General features: G+C 43.7%; 1 pseudogene; it reads left to right on the top strand.

Moving 5' to 3' along the window:
* The first annotated feature begins 4,385 nt into the window (after positions 1 to 4,385).
* LOC144249193 (uncharacterized) overlaps positions 4,386 to 18,392 on the top strand; it is a 50,083-nt pseudogene continuing 36,076 nt past the window's right edge.

The raw sequence follows: 18,392 nt of genomic DNA, 5'->3' as shown, positions 1-18,392 counted from the left end.
TCCTCCATCTTATCTCCCTGCTTCTGTGTAACAACACATTTTGTTAGTGCACTATGTCAGTTCCCCAAAGACAGCTCCCTGCTCTGTGTAAGCCCAGTGAGCAGTTGGCTTACTGGAAAATTCACATCTGTGCAACTCTGGAGGCACTGGCAGGAGTGGCAGCTCAGGGAAGGAAAATTATCTGGGTTCAGGCCTGTGGGATGTAGGGCTCTGGACAAGATCTCCTAAGAGTCAATGATCCCCAGGTGGACAGACAGACTGCCATAGTTTCAGCTTCCCTACCATGCCAAGGTGTGTCCCTGGCCCTAGTAAAAGGAGCAACTCATTCAGTCTGGTATGGACTGCAGCTTTTCGTAGTGTTCTGTCCTGTAGCTGACCTCAGAAGTCACACCCAATCATGTGGCTGTCCAGGGAAACAGAGCATGAGGGGAACACAGCGGAGGCACAGGAGGGGGCCAGAAAAAGGGGCCTGAAACCAAGGGATAGGTTCCTTGAGAAGGGCGGCTAGTGGCTCAAGCAAGGAACCGGGCCCAGTTATGGAGAGCCAAGTGCTTGCACCTGGGCCTGGGTGAATGAAAAGAAACATGGATGGGGAGGGGTGGGAGGGGAGAAAGGGAGCAGGTGGCACAGGGGAGGAGGGCCCAAGGCCCAGGTCCACTGCAGGGTGTCAGGGTTGGGGTGCAGGGCCCAGGCTGAGGGAGGCCAAAGGGCCCAGGCAAGGGGCAGGGCTACCTTTTCCCAAGGGAGCCCACAGGGCAGAGAGGCCAGGTCAAGTCCCCTGGCCCTGGGTGAGCATCCTGGGAAGGAGATGAGGAAAGTGAGCCTGGCAGAGCCAGAAAGGAATGGGGCCAAAGGAGGGCACAGCCTGAAGGGCAGCAGGAAGGGTGGGGGTGGGGTGGGGGCCAGGACCCCAACAAGGAGCCCAGGCTGGAGACCTAGAGGAGGGCCCACGCCAGGGGAGAGCAGGGAAGGGAGGGGCCAGGAAGGCGGGGCTGCACTAGGGTACTGCAGTCCAGGGAAGCCAAAGGAGCAGGCAAGCAGCCCCAGGAAGGGTTCCTCAGACAACGCCCAGAAATCATGGAGCAAGAAGGGCCACCAGAGGCTCAAGCGAGGAGCCAGACCAGGGAACCTAGAGCCAGGGACCAGGGCTTGGACAGGGGGTCCAGGATAGTGGACAAGACTTGGGAGGGAAGGCAGGGATCAAGTAGGGGGCAGTCAGGCTCCAGACCCAGGTCCACCTCCAGGTTTCAGGGTTCCTGGTGCAGGACCAAGAACCCAGGGAGAGCATGGGCCCAGGAGAGGGGCAGAGCTCTGTTTCCCATAAGGTGCCCTGGCTCAGATGAGAATCCAGGGCCAGGGACCTGTCAAAGGAGGCCTGGCAAGGGAAGGGGCCCAGAAGGAGGGAGATGGGAGGGCATGGCGGGGGGTTGGGTGGGTCCACTGAGGGGCGACACCCAGGACTCAAGACAGGCACCCATGCAAGGGACCTACCCGACTGATGGTGATGAGGGACCCAAGGAGCAGGAGACCTGCGTGAGCCAGGGGAAAGTGGGAGGGAAAGGGGAGGAAGCCTCTGTGTGAAGACCAGGAGACAAAGGGATGTTCAAGGGGCACCAAGGGGAGCCTCCTGGTGGGCCCAAGCAGGGAGCCCCCAGGTCCCTCTCTGAGGATCTACTCATCTGGGACAGAGGAGCATAATTGGCTGGCCTCTGTGCCCTAACTGCCCCCTATGGGGAACACCACCCTGCCACTCACCTGAGTCCCCTTAGCAGCCTGAAACTTGAGGCCTGGCAGGTAACATGGGACTTGCTCCAACCCAGCCCTAAGTGATCCCCTCTCTTCCCTCCCCTGCCCTCTCCCCTTGCATGCTGCCCCTACCCACATTTTATCTATTTATTAGCTGTAGATGGACATAATACCTTTATTCATTCATTCATTCATTCATTCATTCATTCATTTATTCATTAATTTCTGTATAGTGTTGAGTATTGAATCCAGTGCCTCACACATGCCAGGCAAGTTCTCTGCCACTTAGGCACAACTCCAGCCTGTGTTACTACTTTTTTTATAACTTTATATTTCTTTATTCATTTATTTTTATGTGGTGCTGAGGATCAGACCTCACCTGTTGCATGTGTGAAGTGAACGCTCTACCACTGAGCCACAACCCAGCCCCTGTGTTACTATTTTTAAAATAAAACCTGCTTTATATGCTTGGTGCTTCTCTAATGTTCAAACTTCAACATTTGAGGAAGCAGAACTCATCCCTGATAACTAGCAATATCACCAGGACTGATGTCCTTGACCCGCAGCAGAATGATTTGCAGCTGGCAGGGGCCAGGTTGAGAAGCAGTACTCAGACTGTCAGCACTGGGTTAAAAAACATTTTTTTAAATCCTCTTTGGGTGTTCTCCTATACTTACACATTAGAGGTGAGAAACTGATGTGACTATTTTTTTGAAGAAAAAATAAATAACAGCACCTTCTCCCTCAAGGCCTGACCAAAGGAAGGGGGTATGACCCTTGTACTTGAAAAACCCACAGAGAGCTTCTAGGTACCTACCCATCCTACTGAGTTGCTTGTCTGTATATAACAGGAGAGATCTTTGGTGCAAGGTGTCCTGGACTCAGGCTAGCTGAGGACCCTTGGCAACCCCCTAGCAACCACTAATCAGCATGAGACAGGTTTGAAAATACCTGGGATTCCAGATTACCCCCCAGTAGTTTTTGATGGTTGATAACATGTTAGGAAACCATGTAGTTTAGCACATACACCCCTCGTGGCTTAAACCAATAAGTTCAAACAAATCCCCTTCTTGTACTAACCAATCACCCTTATCCAACTTGTTTCTGCCAGTGAATGTGCTAATCAATGCTAAGAGTTGTTGTTTGATTTTCCTGTCGTGTGGAATGATTTGCTGTGTGATGTTGTGATGCATAGTGTATTGTCCTAAACCTATAAAATCTCAATGAACAAAGGACCGGGACTCAATCCTAGGGACTGCTGCATCAGAAATGGTTGTGCATCCAGGCTCGAGCTTGCAATAAAGACTGTTGTATGATTGCATTGGATTCAGCTCCTGGAAGTCTATTGGGGTCCCACGAATCTGGCATTACATCTGGGGGCTGGTCCGGGATCCCCCAGGCCCTAGGTCCCATGAACTGGAGAGTCTAACACCATGAATCTTGTCATTTCTGTTGTCTATCTTTGTTCTGACTATGGCCTGTAGAATCTGTATTCTGGACTGGGAATTAGCCTCCAGGCACATGCAGGAGGGTCACCAGCTGGGGCCAATGGGAGATGTCCCAGACCCCATCAGAGAGACATCTGACTCAGAGGGGGATACTCCCCCAATCTGTTCATCTGATTTTAGTGGAAGGACAGTTGCTCTAGTCATTTGGCTTATGGCCAGTACCCTACATCCATTTTTGTCTGCAATCTGAAAAGGGAATCTGTGTTTTGGAATTTTGTCTCTCTGTGTTTTTGTTAAGTGTGATGACATTGTTTTACCTTGGTCATTGGACTGACGCCAAATGAAATGGGACAGACTCAGACTACCCCCCTTTCTTTGCTACTGTCTCATTTTCATGAGGTTAAGGAAAGAGGGCGAAATTTGAGTGTTGTGGTAAAGAAAAGAAAACTTTAGACTCTTTGTACTTCTGAATGGCCTACTTTTGATGTTCGATGGCCACCTAGTGGCACTTTTGACTCAGAAACTATATTTGTTAAAACTCAAGTTTTTCTCCCAGGTAGCTCTGGACACCTGGACCAGGTGCCCTAGATCCTGGTCTGGCAGGACTTTGTTTGGAACCCTCCCCCTGGCTTGCTCCTTTTTTAGAAAGAAAATCGTCAAAGGCTGGCACTTAAGGAGACAATGTGCTGTGGCAGCCAGCGCCCCTGCCCCATCCTTCTGCCCCAGAACCTTTTTACCCAATTCTGCAGAGCAGCACGGATGAAGAACTCCTATCTCTGCCACCTTACCAGCCATTCCATCCCATTTCTAACAACCCTTTCGTTCCTGATCCTTGTCCCATTCCTACCCCTGCCCCTGACAGTGATGTAGGTGCTGGAGGAAAGATATTAGCACCTGCTGAGAGGCTGGGGGCTGGAACCCTCAGCCACACTGGGTGGACTCAGACCCTTGCAGCAGTGGGGTAGATAGACTCCACAGTCTTGCCATTCCTGGTGGCAGGACCCCCAAAGGAGGCAGGGATTCAGCCCCTTCACTACTGGCCCTTTGCCTCTAGTGATTTGTATAACTGGAGAAGCCAGAATGCTAGGTTCCCAGAGAACCATCAGACTTAATCTCTCTCTTGGATAGTGTTCTCTTGCCCACTAGCCCACCTGGGAAGACTATCCACAGTTGTTCTGCACTCTCTTAACAATGGAGGAGAGGGAGCACATCCAGATGGAGGCTCAGAAACTGGTTACCAGAGATGGTGGGCAACCCACAACCAATCCGGATATAATTAACAGCACCTTTCCCCAGAGCCACCAGACCAGGACCAATGGGACTACAATACGGCTGAAGGTAGAGAGAGGCTCCAGGTCTAATGTCAGACTCTAATGGCAGCTCGAAAACCTACCAATTTGGCCCAGGTATAGAGTTCATCAGGGTAAAGAGGAATCTCCAGCCTGGTATTTAGAGAGATTACTGGAGGCCTTTAGACAGTACACCCCCCTCAATCCAGAAATGGAAAAAACCAAGCAGCAGTAGTAATGGCCTTTATAAACCAGTCAGCACCAGACATTAGAAGAAAGTTACAGAAGCTGGACAATTTAGGAGGAAAAACCTTGCAGGACTTGCTAGCCATAGCCCAGATAGTGTACAACAAGCAGGACTTGCCAGAAGACAGACAAGTGAAGGCAACTAAGGAGATGACCCGAGTCCTGCTAACAGTAATAAGCAGCAGCAACACCCCAGCCCCACAAGAGGACCCTCAGAGGGAAGAGGAGCCCTGCTAGAGGGAGGCGGGATCTGCAAAAGAACCAGTGTGCCTATTGCAAGGAAAGAGGGCACTGGCTCAAGGACTGTCCCCAAAAGCTTAGGAGCCAAGGAGAAGGGAGACACCCTCGCCCAGTCCTAACTATAAACAACCCAGATAGTGATTAGGGGGGATGGGGTTTTGCTCCCCTCCTCGAACCCAGGGTAACTCTTAAGGTGGAGGGACTCCCATAGACTTTCTGGTGGATACTGGAGCTCAGCATTTTTTCCTATTGAACCCTCATGTAAAGTTACCAGGAAAGACATCCTGGGTACAGGGAGCTACTAGAATGATCCAATATTCATTGACTACCGGAAGGACAGTGGACATAGGCATGGGCCAGGTATCCCACTCATTCATGGTGATTCCAGAATGCCCTTACCCCTTATTGGGAAGAAACTTGCTTACCAAAATTGGGGCTCAGATTCACTTCCAACCTGAGGGCATCTCAGTATCAGATTCTCTAGGATGCCCCATCCAGGTATTAACTCTTGCCCTGGAAGATGAATACTGGCTTCTCCAGCAGCCAACACCCATTGATGAGAACATAGATTGCTGGCTACAATCCTACCCTGAGGCTTGCACAGAGACCACAGGGATGGGACTGGCAGAACTTAGGTCTGCAATTTTTATTGTTTTAAATCCTGGGGCAGACCCAGTCAGGGTTCGAAAGTACCCCATGTCCATGGAAGCCAGAGTGGGGATAACACCCCACATCCAATGTCTGTTGAAATTGGGGTGCTGAGGCCCTGCCAGTCAACCTGGAACACTCTTTTGCTGCGAGTGCACAACCCATTTCAGAAGACTATTGGCCAGTACAAGACCTGAGGGAAGTAAACAAGAGGGTGATGGACTTCCACCCAACTGTCCCCAACCCATACACCCTCCTGAATGCACTACCACCAGACTGGCAGTGGTATACCATCCTGGACTTGAAGGATGCTTTGTTTAGCTTGCTCCTGGCAACCAAAGGCAGAAATTGTTTTCCTTTGAGTGGACGGATGTTGAGAGAGGCATCGGTGGACAACTAACCTGGACCAGACTCCCACAAGGATTCAAGAACTCTCCAAACATCTTCAATGAGGCGCTACATGAGGACTTGGGTGAGTTCAGAACAGAGCACCCTAACTTAAACATTTTGCAGTATGTTGATGACTTGCTGATTGCCACCAGGACTAGAACGGAATGCATGCAGGGAAGTAAGGCCTTACTCAGAGCCCTGGGAGGCAGGGGCTATTGTGCTTCAGCTAAAAAGGCCCAAATATGTAAACCAGAGGTAACTTACCTGGGCTACTTGATAACAGAGGGACAAGAGTGGCTCACACAAGCTAGAAGATACTTCACTAAGAATTCCAAGGCCCCAGACCTCGCATGAGGTGAGGGAATGTCTGGGGTCAGCAGGTTTCTGTACATTGTGGTTCCCTAGCTTTGCTGAGCTTGCCAAGCCCCTCTATGAAGCCACTAAGGAAGGACAACAGTTTTGGTGGACTGAGAAAATGGATCAGTCTTTTAACCAAATGAAGACTGCCTTGCTGTCAGCCCCTGCCCTTCGACTCCCTGACAAGGTGGACTTAGACATCCAAGAACTGGAAAAATTCATGGCCCATTTGCAAGAGTCCCTAAGTTCCCTATCAGAAGTTGTACTCCAAAATTGGAGAGGGTTGAACCTGGTGTTTATGCACCAAGGGGACTATGTGCTCCTTAAAAGATGGGGTGTTGCTTTTCTGTTGATCATTCAGGAGTGGTTACAGATTCCCTAACAAAAGTTCGAGAAGGATTAGCTAAGAGGAAGCCAGAAAGAAAAGAATCTCAGGGATGGATTGACTCACTGTACAACAGGACCCCCTGGTTGACAACCCTAGTGTCCACCTTAGTAGGTCAACTTGTGATATTATTCTAGTCTTGGCTTTTGGCCCATGTAACCTTTATAAGCTAGTGGCTTTTGTCAAGGACAGAGTAGATACAGTTCGGATGATGGTTCTGCGTACCCATTATGAAGCCCTAGATCCACAAGGAGAATCACACCAAGATGCAGGGCCTGCCCTAATAGACCCCTAGCTGAGGGAACCATGATTGGTCCCCAAGTTTCCAGACAAAGGGGGGAATGAGAAACTGATGTGACTCCATTTTTGAAAATAAATAAACAGCAGCAGCTTCTACCTCAAGGCCTGTCCAAAGGAAGGGGGCATGACCCTTGTCCTTGGAAAGACCCACAGAGCACTCCTAAGCACATACCCAACCTGCTGAGTCGTTTGTCTGTAAATAACAGGAGAGATCTACTGTGCCAGGTGTCCCTGACTCAGTTAGGCTAGGTGAGGACCCATAGCAACCCCCCTAGCAACTTCCAATCAGCATGAGACAGGGAAAATACCTGGGATGCCAGATGATCCCCAGTAAGTTTATGGTGGTTGATAACTTGTTGGGAGACCATGTAGTTTTGCATGTACACCCCTCGTGGCCTAAACCAATCAGTTCAAAGGAATCTCCCTCTTATACTAACCAATCATTTCTAGCCTACTTGTTCCTGCCAGTGAATGTGCTAATCAATGTTGGGAGTTGTTGTTTGATTTTCCTGAGGTATGGAATGATTTGCTGTGTGATGTTGTGACGCATAAATATCCCCCCAAAACCTATATAATCTCACTGAACAAAGGACCAGGACTCATTCCCTGGGACTGCTGTGTCGGGAATGGTTGTGAGTCCAGGCTCCAGCTTGCAGTAAATACTTTTGTGTGACTACATTGGATTCGGCTCCTGAAGGTCTTTTGCGGTCCTACGAATCTGGCATTACAATATCAGTAAAAAGAAGAAAACATCAACTGATCAAGTTAATAAGCTTTGTATATAAACATATATAAATATATAGATTCAGCAATCGCAAACTAGAGCCAGCCCTACAAACCTGTACATGTTGAACATATGTGCACTTTTCTTCCCAATTTTTTTCATCTGCAGTTGGTTTAATCCATGTAGGGTGCTTTTCTTAAGACATTTTCAGTGGTGCAGATGCAGGCAATGATTCGAGAGAGGGACATAAAGAGAACTGTTATTTTACCAAGTGCAACAACAACAAAGCAAAGAGCAAGGATGCTGGGGTCTGAGTGTGGACATAATAAACATGGAGTTTAAGTTAAACAAAGAGAAGGCATAATGTGGGGGAGGTGAAGGAGAGATAAAAAGTGTAAGATCAAAGAAACAAAGGTCTATATGGGAACAAAACTGTGGGAGTTCAGCTGGGCAGAGTGGCCCCATGCCTGTAATCCCAGAGGCAGAGGAGGCTGAGTTTGGAGGATTTCAAGTTCAAAGCCAGTCTCAGCAAAAGCAAGGTGCTAAGCAACTCAGTGAGACCCTGTCTCTAAATAACATATCAAGTAGGGTTGGGGATGTGGCTCAGCGGTTGAGTGCCCTGAGTTCAATCCTGGGTATACCCCCCAAAGCAAACAATAAACAAACAAACTGTAGGAGTTTGGAAATTGGAGAAGAGCCAGAGGAAAGGTCAGAGGGTGGGGTGTTTGATAGTAAAAGAATGTAGGGTTCAAGTTATTATTACAGCTTTAAAAATGGACAAGGGTTTGACTGAATATATGGTCCTGAGAGAAAGGTCAAGAAAGTGACTGGGGCATGTTAGTTTTTTTTTTTTTTTTTTTAATTCGGTGACAAATTGCCACAAACTCATTGGGTAAAACAACACAATTTTGCTATCTTACAGTTCTAGAGCTCAGAAGTCTTAACCTATGATGTCAGATGGGCTGCATTTCTAATTTCTCCTGTAGACTTTGGAGGAGAACCCATTTTCTTGTATTTTGAGCTTCTAGAGACAGCCTGCACTCTCACCTTATGACCCTACCTCTATCTTTAAAGTCAAGAGTATCACAGCTTCAAATCTCTCTCTCTCTGATTCCCCTGCCTTCCTCTTGTAAGGACTCTTGTGATATCATGGGGCCTGCTGGATAATCCAAGATAGTGTCTTATTCTCAAGATTTTTAATTTTAAAATACCTATAAAGTTCCTTTTGCTACATCACATACTTACAGGTCCTGAGAATTAAGATATGGACATCTTTGAGGGCTGTTCTACTGCCCACCAAAGGTGTTACAGCTCATGACACACCAATACATATGAGAACTAAACCCTGGCACTTGTAGAGAAAATTCTCTCTCCTGATCTCTTTGCAAAAGATGCTGAATGGGTCCAGAATTCTGGATTCTTAGACTGAGGTTGGGAATGATTTGCCTACAATAAACTGAGGTTATTTTTTCAAACTTTCCAAATTAAATACAATGTTTTTTATTCATGTCATCTCTGAAATTTCATTTCTGTCTATTTAACTACAATTATTTTTCAACTATTGATATGGAAAGAATTGTTAAACCAATGAATGTCATTAAAAACAGAGTCCCATCAGGCATGGTGGTGCAAGCCTGTGATCTCAGCAGTTCAGGAGGCTGAATCAGGAAGATGGCAAGATCTTAAGCCAAATCAAGACCTCAGGACTGCCAAGCTGGGTTTGGCTGTAGACCTGGAGCTGAGTCCGGAAGGTCTTAAGAGTTTGGAGTGAAAAAATACAAAGGGTGGTGCTGGAGAGGCAGAGGAGAAGAACACAGTGGTAGTCAGAGTCCAGCTCCATTGGGGATCAGTAGACATCAGCTGAGGAGTCAAGTCCATTGTCACCATGCCAACTGCTCTGTTCTTCAACAAACTATACACAGTGCTGAAGCTCCAGGCATTTTGCCAGTTGCTGGCAATGTGGAGGTGAAGGACATCCCTGCCCTTTTTCAGATCAGGGAGACAGGTGTGGAGACAAACTATGACATCAGAAATGACACCTGACATATGATGCTCACTCCAGGAAAGTGAGTAGCAATTATGAGCACCTGGAATCCATTTCCTTTTCTCAGTATTTCAACTCAATTTTTAGAGACAGTTAATTAGCAGAAATATTCCCAGGTACACTTCTGATACTCACCAGTCCAGTTAGGGTAGTATCCAGTTTTTGAGGAGAGGGAAGGTCATAAAACAAACACAAGTATACACCAGCCAAATCGTTTAGAACTCAACATTCCTGTGAGGGAACCATCTTCTGGATGGGGTGGGCACAAAGAAACCAAGTGGGCAAGTATGGAAGCAGGAGGAGAGAGGAAGGAAAGACTGAGGACAGGGCAAGTTCCCAGGTCTTACTAAGCTGTGAGTTTGAGCCCAACTCAGCCCAACCCCCCTCCTTTCCCCATCAGATCCTTCTAGTTCTTTCTTTCTCTTTCCCCTCTTGAAGAACCTCTCAGCCATATCCTTTGAAATTCCCAGGTACACTTGTGATACCCACCAGTCCAGCTAGGGGTGTATCCAGTTTTTGCAGAGGGGGAAGCTCATGTAATTGGGGAAGGGTTAGCGAGATCTATTTAAGGAAGACTGAAAAACCTTAAGTATGCAAGGTACAAGAGCACATGGCTAGGGCTTTCTCAGAAGCTCTTAGGGCTGGTTCATTTATTAGACTCCTTAATTTTATAGTGAACCTCCCTCCTACTGCATTCTCTGAATGTTTAAGTATCTGAATGTTCATTTCCATCCATGGTCAGAGCCCTGGTCTTTTTAAAGACTACAAATGAGTTCCTGGTGACCTTGAGGAGGGCTTGGACCACACCCCTGGAGTAAGGCTTGCAGAAAGTGCCAAGCTGAGGGACCTTAGAAACACGCTTGCACTGGGGAAATAAAGGAAATCACGGAGATGAAGAAGGCAACTGTTTTAAGACCCCTCAGAACTTTGTTTCAGTTGGAAACTGCCATCAGGAGGAGATACATGGACCCCACTGAGAAAAGCCTCTTTCCCTGAGGGCTTCAACAACTTCACACAGCCTCTGGCCCCGGGGGCTCTGATGCTCGCTGCCCACTAGGGGGCACCAGAAGGCTTTTGGGAGAAGCGCTAACCAGGCCTAAAGAAGTCCTTTCCCTTTTCCTTTAGCTACTGAAGGGTGCTGCTAAAGGCAAGAGAAACTGGAGAACACAGTGTAAAGAGCTGTGCTTAGGAAGAAGTCAGGTCGCAGGGCCAAACCTGCGCTGCTACCCAGGCTTACACCTGAAGACCAGGGCCCCAGGGGTATGCACAGGCGCCCACCCTGAGCATAGTCCCTTCACCTCCTGGGGCCGCTGTATACCAAAGGAGGGCTTCAGCTTCTCTGGGATGGTTCACCTGTCGGTGTGGTCCGGCTCCCTACTCACCCCCTCCCCCTTTACTAGGGCTGCCCACCTGCTTACCCAGCACCTGCACTGCCAGCGTGTCCAGGAGCAGCCTCTCCCACCTGGTGGCAGGGAGGGAGGGAACTCCACCAGGTTCCCAGATGCCAATCACAGTCTCTCCACTGAACCCACCTGGAACTCATGGAATTGGCAGAAGCCATTGGATTCGTCATTCCAAAGCCATCAGAGAGAAGGCATTACCTGAAAAACAAGGTGACAGTGTCATCACCACTGAGGGTAGGGTCCAGGTCATGCTTCTCTGGGGCTTATGCAGGCATGTGGCAGAGCATGAGCTCGCAGGAGGTACTCACTGGTACAGGAGCCAGTTCTACCCTATATAACAACACACCCCTGTAGTAAGTGTTGGACTCAGCTGTGCATTATCATAGGAAAAACTGAATCATAACTGAATGTGGGAAGGTGTGAACGTCTAGTGCGTTCGGGTCCCTGGGTAAGGGTCACGAAATCACCGGGACACAGGGGATGCAGAGCCAAGGCAGCAATTACAACTGCATGCTGAGCTTTATTTGCATGTTCCTTTTATATTCTTCTTCTAACAAAGCAAGCAATTCTTCAGTAGCATTTCATCTACATTGCCCAAATATCATGTCTCAGTGGGTACACAGAGCTAAATTCAGATTGTTCTTGTTCATTTGATAAGTACCCTCCCAAAGTTCTTTGTAAACATTATCTAATCCCCGAATGTACTGTTCCCAGGTCCAGTATGCAGGAAGCTTCTTCCTCTAGGCCAAACCATGCAGAAGCTTGTGTCTTGTGATAAGGGGAAGAGGACTTTTCCTCCTCCTAGCTGCGGCATGCCTTCAGCTGACCTAAATCACAGCCACAGCTTCTTGCAAAGTGTCAGGCTGAGGGAGCTAAACTCTGCACACTTAAACCCCAACAATTCCTTCTTTTTTCTTTTGTTTTTCTAAAACAGCTTTCACAAAGTTAATATAGAGTTTTGAGATGGTCTTATGCACATGCAATATAGAATTACAAACAGGATAATAACTAAGCATAACACTATTTTTACTCCTCTAGCCATAAGGGTAGGACTTTGAGCAACTCCTTTGGGATTTAATCCCTCTAACTGTTTTAAAAACAATTTAGCTATTTGTGCAGCATCATCATGTTGAAACCCTTTTCCAAAAATTTTAAATATATCTTTTTGTAAAGAATCAATCACTAATTGAGCTGTTTCATTATCATCGAGATAATTTTGTAAGGCACTCCATTTGTGTAAACTTTGATTATATTGTATATTAGTTATACAAAAAGAAGTTGAATTTCAGTCACATTTTAATCTAATTTCTTGTTCTAAGGTAAGTACCTTTTTTCCTAACCAATTAATTGTCTGCTTTAAAATATCTATTTGAGTTTGAAGTCTAGAATCAATTTGAGCTTGGGATAGCCATAACTCATGTGAATTTTTATGTCATTCCTCAACAAAATGTTTTGTTTGTAAAGAAGTATGTAAAGCTATCCCTGAAACTGTAGCAACTGTAGCCACTGCAATAAGACTTAGAATTACAGCAACTTCAACTCCCACAAACTGTTTAGTACGTTTTAAGAATTTTCTAAAAAATTCCAGAACCAAAGTATTTACAGGATCTTGGGACCATGGTCTTTGTAAGTTCACAGGAAGCCAAATGTGAGAGCGCTGTTGTAACAGCACAATGGAATAACCAGAAGGAATAGAAACAGATGTATTAATACAGGTATACAATTTACAATTAAAGCATAAAATTTCTTCATCAAAAGTAACATTTCCAATTAAGAACAGATATGGCATGGGCGCACATGTAGTTATATTATATTTTTTAAATACAGTAAAATTATAAGAAGCAGTAGATTGACTAGTCCCAGAGAAAGAGCCATTAGACAAGATTACAGGTTTAGTCGCAGCAGCAATCTTCCATAAATGTGTTTGTAAATGATGAGGGTACTGCACTGAAGCCAAGCATGGGTCAGCAATTCCACCATCACCCCAGGCCATCAATTTGTCGTTCCAAATGGTTTCATTCCATCTCTCTTTTTGTGGGATTCTCAGAAGCGGAAGACACTGTCAATAATGTACACATGGCCAGAAATAAATTTTCTGGGGTGCAACTCTTCCCCGTTTGTTGCAGCACACCGGTGTCCATTTTCTGTTGAAACATAAGCATAGCCCTTTCCTCTACAAAGAAAAATCCCTGGCTGCCATTTAGCATCTGTCGCAATTTTTATCCAGATTGGTTCATGAACTGTTTCTAAGGCTTTTTGCTCAAAATTTTGTTCTGCTCTTGTCAATATTTCTCCTTGTGGAAGATTAAGGAAATTTAAAATGAATAAGGCTTGATGTAACAATGCTTTAAGTTGATTTTGTAAATGTCTAAACAAGTGCATATTTAAATCTGTCATTTTCCTCCTTTTTAATTTTTTAAATTTGTGTTTTATAATATTAACCTTTATGTAGATAGGGCTCTCATTAACTTAAAAAATACATTTAAATTGTACCTCAGTGTAAAAAGTAACATAAAACTTTATATATCTTATTGATATATAAAGAACATTGAAGGATATAAATAAATCTTTATTATGTTATTTTTATAAGTCTAAAATTACCATGTAACCTTTTGGAGAACACCATCTTGATAAAGGCTTTTATCTTAATGACTTATATATCTGGAAAATAGGAACACATTTAATATACAAAGAAGAGTAATAGTACCATAATTACTAGTGATGTTTTTATATTAATTAAGTTTAGCTCTTAAAGCAATAACATAATAGAATATTGCAAAATAACAGTTGTTATTTAACCATATTTGTATAATCCTTAAATTTTTAAAGATTATTTGTTCAAAAATTTACATATATAGCCAACGTACATAGACCTTTTTTATCACTTACTTAAAACTATAGAGCCAACATATATAGACCTTCTTTATTTACACTTTGAGAATTAGAAACTATTTGATTGTATTTTTACTTAAAAGCAAATTTATAGTAAACACATTTATCTCAAATATCTGTAACTGAAAAGGCAGAGTATCTGATAAATATAAATATAAAACATAAATTATGGGTTTTCTGTTGAAGAAAAACAATTAGGCAAATATATATTAACTAATCAATTAGGCATGTGTTAATTAATTTATAGATTAACAAATATAGGTTATCTATATATATATATAAAATATATATATTAAGAATAAGAACTTAACTTATAATTGTATTAACTTTATGTAACCACGTGGTCTTAAAATATTTGGATCCATTTTAATTTATTTTTAACTAGGAGTGCACTCTTCTATGTGACGTCACTTGATGTAACTGAAATAAGATCCTTGAGTATACATTTTTATTTTTATAGTTAGCACTGAGAATAAGAATTTTTTGGTCATCACAGGAACTTTGCTGGCTTGTTCCTGTGGTGAGCAAATGCATGTTCATAACCTCCAAAATTAAAATATAAAGAAAAGTAAAATATAAAGAAGCATATTTGATATCTCTCATCAATAGAACATTATTTAGTAACACAACTATAGAGAAAAGTCAGGTTATTTAACTTAGAACTAGCTTAAATTTAGGACTGTAACATAGAAACCTGTGGAATTAAATTTTGTCTGAAAAAGATATCTTTCGTTAGCATTTACAGGTAGACATTTTTTTTTATTTCTTTTTTTTATTGTTGGTAGTTCAAAACATTACATCTATTTTGATAAATTTCACAGTTTGATTCAAAAGGGTTATGAACTCCCATTTTTACCCCGTATGCAGATTGCTGAATCACATCAGTTACATCAATTACATTTCCATTGATTTACATATTGCCATTCTAGTGTCTGATGAATTCTGCTCTCTATCCTATTCTCTACTATCCCCCCTCCCCTCCCCTACCCTCCCCTATTCTCTCTCAACCCCCTTTACTGTAAAACACTTCTTCCACTTGTATTATTCTTTCCTTACCCCTCACTTCCTCTTGTATGTAATTTTGTATAACCCTGAGGATCACCATCCCTTTCCATGCAATTTCCCTTCTCTCTCCCTTTCCCTCCCCCCTCTCATCTCTATTAATGTTGATCTTCTTCTCCTGTTCTTCGTCCCTACTCTGTCCTTAGTTACTTCCCTTATATCAAAGAAGTCATTTGGCATTTGTTTTTTAAGGATTGGCTAGCTTCACTTAGCATAATCTGCTCTAATGCCATCCATTTCCCTCCGAATTCTATGATCTTGTTGTTTCTTAATGCAGAGTAATACTCCATTGTGTATAAATGCCACATTTTTTATCCATTCATCTATTGAAGGGCATCTAGGCTGATTCCACAATCTTGCTATCATGAATTGTGCTGCTATGAACATCGATGTAGCAGTGTCCCTGTAGCATGCTCTTATTAGGTCTTTGGGGAATAGACCGAGAAGGGGAATAGCTGGGTCAAATGGTGGTTCCATTCCCAGCTTTCCAAGAAATCTCCATACTGCTTACCAAATTGGCTGCACCAATTTGCAGTCCCACCAACAATGAACCAGTGTACCCTTTTCCCCACATCCTCTCCAACACTTGTTGTTATTTGACTTCATAATGGCTGTCATTCTTACTGGAGTGAGATGGTATCTTAGGGTGGTTTTGATTTGCATTTCTCTGACTGCTAGAGATGGTGAGCATTTTTTCATGTACTTATTGATTGATTGTATGTCCTCCTCTGAGAAGTGTCTGTTCAGGTCCTTGGCCCATTTGTTGATTGGGTTATTTGTTGTCTTTTTGTCTAATTTTTTGAGTTCCTTGTATACTCTGGATATTAGGGCTCTATCTGAAGTGTGAGGAGTAAAGATTTGTTCCCAGGATGTAGGCTCCCTATTTACCTCTCTTATTGTTTCTTTTGCTGAGAAAAAAATTTTTAGTTTGAGTAAGTCCCATTTGTTAATTCTAGTTGTTAACTCTTGCGCTATGGGTGTCCTATTGAGGAATTTGGAGCCCGACCCCACGGTATGTAGATCGTATCCAACTTTTTCTTCTATCAGACGCCATGTCTCTGTTTTGATATCAAGCTCCTTGATCCATTTTGAGTTAACTTTTGTGCATGGCGAGAGAAAGAGATTCAGTTTCATTTTGATGCAAATGGATTTCCAGTTTTCCCAGCACCATTTGTTGAAGATGCTAACTTTCCTCCATTGCATGCTTTTAGCCCCTTTATCAAATATAAGATAGTTGTAGTTTTGTGGATTGGTTTCTGTGTCCTCTATTCTGTACCATTGGTCCACCCGCCTGTTTTGGTACCAGTACCATGCTGTTTTTGTTACTATTGCTCTGTAGTATAGTTTGAAGTCTGGTATCACTATTCCACCTGATTCACACTTCCTGCTTAGCATTGTTTTCGCTATTGTTTTGCATTGTTTTTGCTATTCTGGGTCTTTTGTTATTCCATATGAACTTCATCATTGTTTTATCTATTTCTACAAGAAATGCTTGAAAAGAACATAGACAGCTCAGCAAGACTGCTAAGATAAGAAACTATGAGCAGAACATCCAGGAATTATGGGATAACGTTAAAAGACCAAACTTAAGAGTCATTGGGATACAGGAAGGCACAGAGCTCCAAACCAAAGGAATAAACAATGTATTCAGTGAAATAATACAAGAAAATTTCCCAGACTTGAAGAATGAGACAGAATCCCAAATCCTAGAAGCCTACAGGACGCCGAATGTGCAAAATCATAAGAGATCCACACCTAGACACATTATAACGAAGATGTCCAACATACATTATAAGGAGAGAATTTTAAAAGCTTCAAGAGAAAGGAAGCAGATTACATTTAGGGGTAAACCAATCAGGATAACAGCTGATCTCTCAACACAGACTCTGAAAGCTAGAAGATCCTGGAATAACATATTTCAAACACTGAAAGAAAATGGGTTCCAACCAAGAATCGTGTATCCGGCGAAATTAAGCTTCAGGATGGAAGATGAAATTAAAACCTTCCACACTGAAAATTACAGAACCCTAAAGAAAGATATAGAAGAAGATCACAGGTAGGCATATTTAAAAATACAGGCTCTGAGCAGCTCCGGTAGAAATCTGCAACACAGTAGTACAGGTTAGTGGTTGGAAAGTGGGACTAGAAGTCCTGTCTAAGTGACTGTGGAAGAACCAATCGGAAGCCCACAAAAGTGTGGGAGGTGGGACCAGGAAGCTGCTCTTCCAGCCAGGCACCCCATGGTTACCATGGTGATGCAAACAACATGGAGTCTGCTGCCCATTTTCTGGGCAAAATTATTGTAATGAGTAGCAAAAGCATTAAGCAATTTTTTTACATAATGAGATTGAGGTCCATACATTGTCACTGCCTTTTTTAATTTGTCAATATGATCAATCTCAATCCCCTCACACCGAGGTGGATGTGCCAGTCCATTAACTGGATCAGGCCTGATTATAGGAAAAGCAAAGAAAGGAGTTTCACCCTCATCGTCAGAAGGCTCTGAGTCCATTTCCTGGACAGCCTTTAAAGAAGCTGCCAAAAAAGGATTAATGGCCGGAGGGGCAGAGGGCCTGGTTCCCGATAAAGGCCTAGAGTCCATTTTAGCTTCTAATTTATTGAGACGTCCCAGAACCTCCTCCATAACGAGTTTGAATTGCTCCAAGACGGAACGATCATCAATCGTCATTTTTACTTTTGTTTTCTTTTCTATCACATTACCAATTAAATCAGCAGAATTTTGTGAAGAATTATGAGTTAATTGTTGCGTATCTTTTATTATTTCCTCCTTTTCACTAAAATCCAGAAGGAGATCTAGAATAGAAGGAGCTAGCTCCTTTTGTAAATTGCCAATTAACCTTTCTTCCTCCATAGCTTTAAATATTGTATATAAAATAGACCAGATAGACCAAAACCGAACCGGAAATTTTTTCCTTTGTTTCATGGCCTTTTCAACATTATGATGGACCCGTTTCCAATTATCTACATCCATAGATCCTTCCTCCGGGAACCAGGGATTCCATTCCCTGACCACCTCAAGACACATCTTTATATTAGAATGAGAAATAGTAATACCATAGATGGCAAGTGAATGCCTAAGAATACGTAAAAAAGGAGAAGATAAAGATTGTCCCATCACCCTGTAATATAAAGAAATATATTCATCCTTCCTGACAATCCAGCAGGGTCCCTGTTCGGGCGCCATTTGTGAATGTCTA

Source organism: Urocitellus parryii, chromosome 1 (genome assembly GCF_045843805.1).
Source record: "Urocitellus parryii isolate mUroPar1 chromosome 1, mUroPar1.hap1, whole genome shotgun sequence".
In the NCBI taxonomy this organism is placed as follows: Eukaryota; Metazoa; Chordata; class Mammalia; order Rodentia; family Sciuridae; genus Urocitellus; species Urocitellus parryii.
The sequence above is the reverse complement of the archived record's forward strand: the minus strand, read 5'-3'. Positions and strand labels throughout refer to the sequence as shown.